Genomic DNA, 11,675 nt, shown 5'->3' on the forward strand with positions numbered 1-11,675 from the left:
TTGTGCAAAACATTCGACACTGTCCCACACAACATCCTTGTCCCTAAATTGGAGAGACATCAATTTGATAGGTGGACCACTTGGTGGATAAAGAATTGGCTGGATGGCCACACACAAAGAGTTGTGGTCAATGGCTCAATGTCCAGCTGGAGACCAGTAACGAGTGGTGTCCCCCAGGGATCGGTGTTGGGACTGGTCTTGCTCAACATCTTCATCGCTGACATGGACAGTGGGATTGAGTGCACCTTCAGCAAGTTTGCTGATGACACCAAGCTGTGTGGTTTGGTTGATACGCTGGAGGGAAGGAATGCCATCCAGAGGGACCTTGACACGCTTGTGAGGTGGGCTGATGCCAACCTTATGAAGTTTAACCATGCCAAGTGCAAGGTCCTACACCTGGGTTGGAGCAATCCCAGGCACAGCTACAGGTTGGGCAGAGAAGAGATTCAGAGCAGCCCTGTGGAGAAGGACTTGGGGGTGTTGGTTGATGAGAAACTGAATATGAGCCGGCTTCAGTGTGCGCTCACAGCCCAAAAAGCCAACTGTATCCTGGGCTGCATCAAAAGGAGCGTGACCAACAGGTCAAAGGAGGTCATCCTGCCCCTCTACTCTGCTCTCGTGAGACTTCACCTGGAGTATTGTGTGCAGTTCTGGTGTCCTCAACATAAAAAGGAAGTGGAACTGTTGGAACAAGTCCAGAGAAGGCCCATGAGGATGATCAGGGGACTGGAGCACGTCCCGTATGAAGACAGGCTGAGAAAGTTGGGGCTGTTCAGCCTGGAGAAGAGAAGGCTGCATGGAGACCTAACAGCAGCCTTCCAGTATCTGGAGGGGGCCTATAGGGATGCTGGGGAGGGACTCTTCATTAGGGACTGTAGTGACAGGACAAGGGGTAACAGGTTAAAACTTAAACAGGGGAAGTTTAGATTGGCTATAAGGAAAAAGTTCTTTACTGTGAGGGTGGTGAGGCACTGGAATGAGTTGGCCACAGAGGCTGTGAATGCTCCATCCCTGGCAGTGTTCAAGGTCAGGCTGGACTAAGCCTTGGGTGAGATGGTTTAGGGTGAGGTGTCCCTGCCCATGGCGGGGGGGGTAGAACTAGATGATCTTAAGGTCCTTTCCAACCCTAACTATTCTGTGTTTCTATAGTTTCAACAACCTCCTTGTATTATTTACATTTCATAGGAAGTCACTAGCTAATAAACCATGGTTGTATCTTAAACATCAAAGAAATGTAGCTTATAAGAGATTGAGAGGGAAACAAAGTTTAAGATTGAAAAACTCCTGAATGCTTCATCTTGAAAGCCTTCTTTATTTGGCTTACATGATTAATACAAGTTTATTAGGTGTTATCTAGCGCAGGACCTGGTTATGGTTACGTACGAAACCAACTTTTTGTCTCAACATTTCTCTCCATTTGCTTTCGAATACCAGTGCACTAGTGTGCCAGTGCACTAGTTTGCTAGTGCACAGGGCAGGAACAACTCTAATGATTATAAAGCCTGGGAAGAAAGGAAGACCAGCAGGAATCTTGTTCTTCCATCTTACTGCTCTTCATTTAACAGAACATCTTAAATCATGTAACTATTCCACAGTTAAATAATAAAGGTCACTGAACCACTGAAGTCAGCATCTGTTGTTTGAGAATTATGTGGTAGCATGTCTTTAATATGATAGTTAATACTGGAACAATCTGAGCTGATCTGCCTCCTTTGGACTTGATTTTTCTGACATCAACATAAGCAAGACTGGCCTGTCCATTTGTCCACTTACCATCTGTGTTAGCTCTGACACCAGAACTCCTGAGGAGTACATATCTATAGCTTTCAGCAGTCAGGCTCAGGCACATCCTATCTACTTACATTTTTTGTAGCTGGTATAACAAGTCACAGGCAACCCAGAAGTGGACTTTGAACTTTCACAGTTCACTCAGATCCCAGAAATCAAAGACTTAAAGATTTGGGAACTCGATGCAGTTAAAGACATCATAATAGGATATGGTTGGCAAGGCTGAGAGTAACCCTAGCCCAGTGGTAGAGACAGCACAGTTATGCCCATGTAATGGAAGATGTCACACTTGACAGAGTGAATGGAGAGCTAAAGTCACGTTATCTGCTTCATATCCAGCTGACAACCCCACACTGGATGGCTCACTCTCTCTCTCTGATTCACAGTTAGCCTACAGAAACTTCTATGTAAAATTCGATTTCTGTAGAGTCAGCAGTACAGTGGCTGAATACTACTGAATCTTAATTCATTTATTTGAACGAACAGCTGTGTAGCTTCCTACACACCTGGCACTTGGAAAATCAATTTTCATGAAAAGGAAAGATAAAATGACACTTATTTGATCAGGCAGAGCGAAGTCAGATTTATTATGTGACAAAAAATGGGAGCTTCAGTTCATACTGACAAGTATCTCATTAGGGCTTAAATAATACTGAATAATTTTACATTTTCCTGTTTTCTTATTAAAGAGAACAAAGTATCTGCTAGGAAAATTCTATTGGCTCTAACCATTTGTATATTTCTGTGGGATTTTTAAGCACTGGCTAAATCTACTTGCAGGAAAAAGTCTTCATACTGGTGCCTTTAACAAACTGAAATTCTGCTTTGATATATTTTTCCAGAATAGAAATACAAAAATGGGGGGGAAAAAAAAAGAAAGATACTACTGGTTTACAATGAGGAGACCTCATCAAGAGGAGGAGTAACACTTGTCTAAAAAGGAAAAAAACCAAACCCCCACAAAACACTACGAACCTTCCTCAGCAGTGAACGAAAAAAAAGGAAGGGGAGGGAGACAGAGAAGGAAATATTAGATTATACACTATTTTCACCAAATCACATGATATTTAGGTTCTAGTAAATTTAGAGCTTCCTTCTTTGTAATTATATGACATTATGAATCTTCAGACACATTTAATTCATAAGGAAAAGAATGTAATCTTACAAAAAAAGCAATGTGCAAGGAATTCTGTAAGAACTTCCACTGTAAATTGGAGCTCAATTCAAATAAATGATATTTAATACTAGGGTTTGTTTTGTTTGTTTTTTTTTTTTTTTACTTTAGGCTCATAGGGGAAGGGAGAAGGCCTGAGCATATGTTCTGAGAAGGAAATACCTGTCAGTTTCAATGAACAGACATCCATCATCATCACCAGGCTGATAAAGCCACCTTGTCACCAAGACATTGCCCCTACTGGTATCTTTCTTTTCTCTTGATTTTTCACTGATTGCATTCAGGAAGACAAAATTAACATCACAATCAGCAAAAACCCTGGAAATATTCTTACGTTAAAACACACTGAATGATCTCTTAAACTGATATGAGAACCCTGCAAATTCATCACGGGTTTTGTCAAGAGCTAGAAAAGCTTGACAAAAGACAGTAAATCGAGTCACCAAAATGCAGAACTGCAAAAGAGTATCCATCCAGTTTCCTCCTCTTTGACTCCTCTCCACAGTAACTTCTGTTTCTTTTATTTGATTGCCACAGAAGGAACAAACAGACAAGGCAGGACACAGATTTTTGAACTATCCCATTCGAGGAGGATGTTGCTGCATTTTAGACCATCAAATTCTTTTGACTTTTATAAATAACCTTGAGCTTATTCAAACCAGAAACTCAAAGTGAAACCTACAGGTGTATGAGCTATCATTAACAAAAAACGGGAAAAGATTTACCAAAGTCCCCAGAAGAATATCAAGTTTCATACTCAGTCCTCCTCTATATCCACTAAAGAGTAACTTGTCTGTCAGGTTATTCTGTATATAGTACTAATACTGGTAACTCTTAAAATCACTATCAATTACAATACATTGAAGAGAAAAAAAAGTACACTACTTTTACAGTAAGTTTCTCATGTTATGCATAAGATTGCAAGCACAAAATATTCAGAATTAAAAAGAGGAAACTGTGGTTGTCAAGAATAAGCACGCTAAGGAGGGGCATGTGGGAAGGCATACATGTGAAACCTAACTTATTTTAAAAGTGACTGGTTTTCAAACTAATTTTTTCTAGACCGCATTTTGAAGTAACACCAAGCATACAGGCAAAGGTATTTTTCCTTGCCTTTTGTTTCCAACCAAATTTCACATTCTCAAATCTGCAGTGAGATCTCAGGAAAAACCTTTTTTTTTTCCCTCTTAAAAAATACTCCCACCTTTCTTATACTGTATATCTAATGGGTGAGGGAATTTTCTCTTCAGCTTGCTATTCTTACCCCAAAGCCTCACTATTTAGTTTACACATATTAAAACCCTCACAGGTTTATATGATACATACATATCAACTCATTGTATTTTGACTTTATCAATACATTTATTCACTCCACCATTTACCAGAAGGCCCCCAGACCTCCTAGACCTATTGGTTTTTTGCCTTTTCAATTTCAGATTTAGCAGCCTCTTTACTGATAAAAATAATTCAAATCTAAATCTAGATGAGAATAACAAAACCCTTTATTTTATTGTACTCTTTCTAACATCTTTGCATTTCAGCTCACCTTAATAAAGGGTTTCTGTGTATTTGTTCTTACTTCTCCTTACCTGCTTGAGCCTGCCTTTTATGGTGTCTGTCTTTTCTCTGTCACATGATTTATTGTCATTTCCAAAGACCTACCTGCAACCATTCAGGTGCCCTGTGAGGGGCCTCCAACCATTTCGTTTTCACAAGAACGAGCCCTCCTGCCCTGGATGACAGTACAAAACTCCTGTGCACTGGATTCCTAAACTTGACAACAGACCTGCACAAAACTTCTTCCCTCTCCTAAATACCTATTTCCTATATACCCTTATTTTGAAATTGAGATGTAAATCTATACATTCTTTGAGCTATGTGCTGGGAAGCTGGAGTGAAGATATCTCACTTCAAACCTCAGCGAAATTTGGCAGATCCACAGAAAGCAAGCTAGCCCACAGGGATGGATGCATATACTCCTTGGTCCAACTTGCTGCGCGTGCATGAGAATGTACTTTGCTGATAGTGAACAACATTGTTTTCCCATGGGGATGGTCCAGTATTCAAGAGCAACAAAGAAAAATCCTGAGAAATTTCTTGCTCAGATGCAAGAATGGAGAAACAGCCCTTGCACTCAGTCTCAAGATGCACGATCTTACCAGGGTTAAGTACAACTTCACCTACGTTATTTAGTGTCATCCACTCACAGGTGAAGCAGGATCTGCCTTTCCTTCTATCATTAAAATCAGGATGTGATTTTTGCATGGTTACATATATTTTTATTTGTTAAGATACTAGAGAGAATAATAGAACAACTGTTTTATTTAAGAATGAAGAAAGTTTTGTGATTTGCACGCTGGCATAAGACGACATAGCACTATGTCTATGACAATACATAGAAAATGGAATTGTTTGATAGAATCATTATCATTTGGCAGGAAGCTAACAGAAGGAGTAGTAAAAAAAATGGCACAATATTCACCCTGCTTAAAAAGAAACTATGAAAAAATATCATGAAAGCTGACATGGTGATCATACGGTACAACTCAAAAACCCAAGCATGGTACTATACCAAGCAGAGTTTGAACTGTTAACAATCTGATAGCTGTGAGAGTTAGTGAAAGACAGTCCCTTTCAACAGGAAGAGTGGTCTAAGTCACATGGTAACAAGGTTTCTGCACTTGCAATTTGAAAACAAGCTCAAAGCGCTTGTGCAATACTGAACAGGAAACGCCAACGGTATCGCACATGAGATTACCATCTCTGCAACTCAGTCTCAGTTGAGTTGATGCAGTTTAATCAACCTAAGGGCTACAAACAAAAAAGTAATGAGGACAGTATATTGTCAGTAGAACAAAGATATACAACAGAATCATGCTACCAACAATATTAGGAACCAGTCCACTTAGTGGTATAGTGAACAGTTAGGACATATTCATTAAATTCAACACATTGTTGTTATTCTTAAAAATTCAAGGCATTGCTTGCATTCTTAAACTGTTACATATGCATCTAGCAAGGGTAAAAATACATGAAGTACAGCTTTACAAATCACACAGAAAGATCAAAAGCACACCCTCACCTCCTAGTCCCTGCACTACAGTGCCTAAGTGGTGGAACACCAAGTCCACCAAAACAAACACTACGTGTTTGACTATCCAGGTGACCCCTACCAGCACTGTAACTTTCTGATAACGCTTCATGCTTAAATGCTTCCTGGGGTGGAACGAAGAAATCTGTACTGTTCTGGAGAGACCCACCAGTAGCCCAATGATTACATCACTCAAATCAGAGATCTACTCTTACCTACAGCAGACTATGCAAAACAGATCATCCCATATCAAAGGCACAAAAAAAAGAAGATAATGAGGACAGAGGGATGATAGTGACAGAAGCCCCACCATAAAGAACAAAGCTGGAAAAAGGGTAACTGATTGTCACAGGAAACAGATGTGAAAGTAGTGTGATAAAAAAAGGCATCAAAACCTAAGGGAAAGCTACTGAGGCATCACTTTGTCCTAGCTTGTAACTCAAAACCAATGGGACAGTAAATGAAACTAAAAGTCTGCACAACTGTACCAGGGACATATGCACAGTACAATTGTGAAGCACATCATCAAAAACTGGTGAGTTAGCAAGTTGAGGAATTGGTTTTCTCTACAAGCAGTTATAGCTGGCAGTGTTAGCATTTCAGAGAGTTTCTGGCAAGGATGATAAACTTCATGTTTCAAGACCTAAAACAAAGGCTTCACCAATTTGAACTGGTATAAAGTTTTTATGATAGACAGGTTACACCATGCTTTCCAGCACAGGATTTCTGTTCTGACTTCTGAAGCACATGATGCTAACCACTGTTGGAGACAACTTGCTGGCCCAATTGACAGCAAGTCTAAAATAGATCAAACTAGGTTTCTTACAGTGATTTTAGATGTCAAGAAAAGCTCCAGCTACCCAAATATCTCATATGCTTAAGTGAGGCAAGATGGAAGTTCCTTAGCCAGCTATTTCATCATGTCTAGTAAAAATTCCCTAACAGACACTCATGTCAAGTTTTATGAAATAGAATACAAGAGAACATCTACCTCTGCAGAATTCAGTCTAGAAGAATAATCCAAATGGTTACTAACTCCAGCAAATGCTGGAAAAGGAAACTGAAGTTTTGGAGTGATAATGTAGAAACAGCAACTGCTCCCAAGCTTTCAAAATCACAATCAGATTTGGCCATTAGTATGCTGACTTTTCTTCTTCTTACTTACCTCACATGACCCTGTAACTCTCTTCTGCTTTAATAGTAACTCATATTTTGGAAAGGATGGATCAAAAGCAATTAGCCTGCTTCCAGCTCTGCTCTTACCTAACATTGGTAAGCGCAGCATTTTCCAAGAAAAAACTTGCACATACAGATAACTCTGAAAGCAGTTTCTTACTCATATCCCTTATTCTTCTGGGAAATCTGCCGCGCCAATGGCTGTAGGTTTATCTGCAGTTGAAATTACATTGCACACTTATCTCAGTGATGGGTGTGACATGTCATAGCTCTGCTCATGATGGAATAAAAGAAGCATACTAAGACACTAGGAGCTGCCATAAGACTGATAAAACTGCAAAGTATCCTTCCTAATTTAAAAGTAAGTCACGTTCGGCTCTCTATTAAAATAAAAATGGGAGATAAATGTAATCATGTGAGAATCCTTTTCTAATGTTAACCTGGAGCACTAGAGCACCTTCAGGTGACCACACCACAAAAAAAAAAAAAAAAACCAACACTTCTAGAGTTTTCCATTGATTGTTCCAGACACACTTGTACATACACTATGGAACTGACTGCACAGAAATTGTAACTATGCCATTTATACAATTAAACCTCTTGAAAGCTCGTTCTCCTTTTTTCTGGAAATTCACAGGGAACTCGCATTACAGGAACAAGCCTGCAGTTAGAACCGAATTTAGAAGTCTTTATTAGTCCAAAAGACACAGGTTTCATAAACCTGAAAGCTACACTGCTGCACTTTAATGATGACAGCAGTTGTATTTTACCCTTGTTTGCCAAGATGATGATAATTTAAACACCACAGGAACTTCCATGCATGCATGCACCAACAGAGCACAAGTACACCAACATCTTTTTAGTGTTATATATTTGAGTACGTGATTTTCCACTGAAGAGAGAGAAAGAGAGAAATTTTAGTGTGCTTCTAAAGCACCATGGGACACTCAGTCTGAGGCTGTTCTTCAGATGATGCTGCCACAGCATTCACCCCCTCTGTGCTCTCCAGCCTTCCCCTCTCCTCCATACACTGCCTCAAACATATACTCTCTTCTTTATCTCACCTACTGAGAGTGGCATTCAGGAGAAGCAGCCATGGGTTCTTTGGGTGAGGTGGGATAGCAAGATTATCAAATGATCCCAGAGGCTTAGGTGAGAAAGGCTGAGAGGAACAGGGAACTATCTAAAAGCTATCCACAGTATGTCAGGAGGAAATTACTCAAGACCAGAAGAAGTGGAGAGCAAAGGACTCTTGTGCTGAAATGAGAGACAACAGGAAAAATATTTAACCAGTGTCAAGCAGCATATGCTATAGCTATAGTATAGAGTGATACGGTATACAGGATGGGTGCAAAACAGCTCATTCACAGAGCTCTTCTCCAAAATCATTTTCAGGCACAGACAGAATCTAGATCCTGGGCTCCAGAAAATGTATCCCACATGAATTCGAGCTGCTGAGGACTGAGTGTTAAAAGCAGCTTATACAAGGAGAAAAAGAAACCCCAGTGTAAAGCACAAGCTCAGGGAGAAGAAAGCTGGAGAGCAATTTCTATACTTCTCAGAATTTCACCTTGCAGCTTCCTGTCAGCGCCTGTTAGCTTTCATGGAGCTCAAAAGCAGTGCCACTTCCACTTATTTTACATAACGTACTCCGAGCAGACAACATGCTTCAGTCTAAAAACATTACAGAAATACCATATGGCTACAAACTTGGACATCTTTTTCCTTTCTCACAAAATTATTTAATGCAGAATGGTCCAGTTTGGGGACTTCCTCAGTATGAGCCATACAGGTAGCACAAACTCTCTATGTAGAATGAAATTGTAAGAGGAGACATATTTCAAGTCCTGTGTCTTCACACAGATTTGTAGAAAAACAATTCTCTATTCTGTGCCAGATTACTGGCACACAGGAACAAGATCTCTGTTCCCCCATTTTACCTTCTCCTGGCCAACACAGAAAGCTGTATATAAGTGTGTCCCCTGAGCTGGATTCACCTCATGAACCACTAGATGATTTAGGATCATCTGTCTTGTGTTGATAATGCATCTACTTCAGCTCTACTCAGGTATAAACAACTGTAGACATCAAGTTTACCAGAAAATATGAATCTCAGCCCTAGATCCCTCCCACTCCCTGCCTCGGTGGGAGAGGAAAATGGTGAAAGAGTAATGTAAGTCTGAGTAGCATAAATTTGTTCTGTTTCCACATTCCTTCTTACAATCTGTAGTTTGCTCATGTTGGTGAAATGTTTTCCTTCCCATTTTTTGTAGTTACCCAATATCACGGTACAGAACTTACATGACAGCAAGACACTGCCTGAGCCTTAAAAAACCTGACAGCAATTAATAGTGTAATTTTTACTAATTTTTTGATCCAAGAGAATGCTCAGCCTAACTGCACCCTGCAATAGATCAGATGAGCTGTAAGCATTTCATTCCCATTTGCTACTTCTGAACTATTCCCAGAATTCCCAGAATTCCCTTGCCCTCAGGTCACTGAGCTATGGGACGTAGGTATTGTGGCTCTCTCATAAATGAAGATTTTTATATTTAGCTTCACAACCCATAAGGTAGGCTGATCCCACATGAACAGACTGTCTAACCAGCATAAACTGATAGACCAGGAAGCCCACCGATTAGACAGGAAAACATACAGGGTCCACAATGGGAGAAAATCCTTTCCCTTCCCAATTGCCTACAAAATCAAGACATATTAAGTGTGGAATAATTAAAATAATACCACAGGCTTAGGAAGAAATAAAAAGCAATTAAAAGTTACAGTACAAAATTTAAATGCAGGAGCTGCTACATTGACTAGTCAAAGGCTCATCTTTTCCAATATTCACTCCCTCCCACAATGAGCCATTAGAGGAAGTGTAAGATATGCTATAAGGATCCATGACAGAACTGTCTATACATACAAATAACTTATTCCTAAACAGCAGTCATTGGCAAAAAACTTTCAGACACCACCTTATCTCTTATAATTACATGTTGTTATTACTGCCAGGAATGTTTAAGAGAGGGCATACACGGTATGGAAAAGGAAGATTGAAAGCAGAAAAGATAAGTGTAAGATGACCTAACAGATAAGAGTGAAAGAAAAGGGTGAAAACAAATCTGTAAAAACTCTATTGAACCCATCTGTTTGTTTCATACAGTTTATGTATTAAAGACAAATGAAACAAGTAATGCTTTAATATGAACTTAGAGGTATTTCGCCAAAGTACAACACTCAGTACCATACTGAGTGGTAGAAAAATCAAATTAAGACCTTTTTTATAAACCTTTCTCTCAGCTGCAATACTGACTGAAAAGCCAGACACAATTTCAAGGCCCATTATTAATTTTCCACCTAGAAAAGCTGTTTCTTTCAGTCTATATAATGCACAGCAATCACAAACAGCTATAAGCAGTGGGTTTCAGGTGAAGATCTGCAAGGAAAACGGAAGCCTGAAGTCACCACAGATGGGTGTTACATTGCAATGGCTGTGGCTGCTTTGCCACAGCCCAAACAAGCCCCGAACCACACAAAGGAAACAGTTATGGGAAGAAAATGCAACAACGGGAGAAGAACCTTGTGACATTTCTGGTGTAATTCTTCCACTTCTGTAAGGTTTTCCATGAGAAGGAAATGCCATTACCTCCCTCTCTTTTTTTCCTTATCAAGTGGAGGAGGGATGGAATGACTGATCTGGTCAGAGACAATAACCGCATCATGACACAGGGGAGACAAAGGAGGTCAATCTAGATATGAAAAGCTTTGCTGAATTTCATGGAAGAACACGGGCCCCATAGGACAAAACTGCAGTTAAGTTTATGCTGAATCCCTTCCCAGCACTGGCACCCAAAACCACTGGCTCATGTTTATTTACTCTCTCAACCATTAGGTCTGCTGTCTTCCTCTCAGTCCTGAAGATGTGGTCATAAAAGTACAAAACTAAGCTGTAACCACAGGTATTTGGGAATGTTATCTGTGTTCATTTTTTTTAGTGCATTTTCTCACTTGCTCAGAGTTATTTCAGCAACATAGGCCCTCCAAGACACATGTATGGCAGATCTTCCAAATACAAGATTTGATCAAAAAGCACTGAAACCAGTAATGTAGACTTGACTGTTATTTAACTGATTATTTTTTAAAATTTGCAATCAAAGACAAAAAACATATAAACTTTCAAAAATGCCTTTTTGGGCTGACACATCCTCCTTATTCTGGTGCTTCAACGAAATTCTCATATGAAGTGAGAAGGGGGGCTTCTAGTTCAGTTAGGGAATACTAGAATATCTTCAAAAATACATCAAAACTTTGCTCTGAGGTGGAAAAAAGTAACTGTGTCTGCAGTCTGGTTCACCTGAAGATGCAGTGACAGTACCAAAACTAAGGCCACTGAGGAGCAAGTTTAGATTTGCTGCCTATATGGACTTGATGCCAGCAGGTTAAGTG

This window comes from Pezoporus flaviventris, unplaced genomic scaffold (assembly GCF_033815535.1).
Source record: "Pezoporus flaviventris isolate CSIRO_AGI_PZ_B2104156 unplaced genomic scaffold, CSIRO_AGI_Pfla_v1 ptg000047l, whole genome shotgun sequence".
Lineage (NCBI taxonomy): Eukaryota > Metazoa > Chordata > Aves > Psittaciformes > Psittacidae > Pezoporus > Pezoporus flaviventris.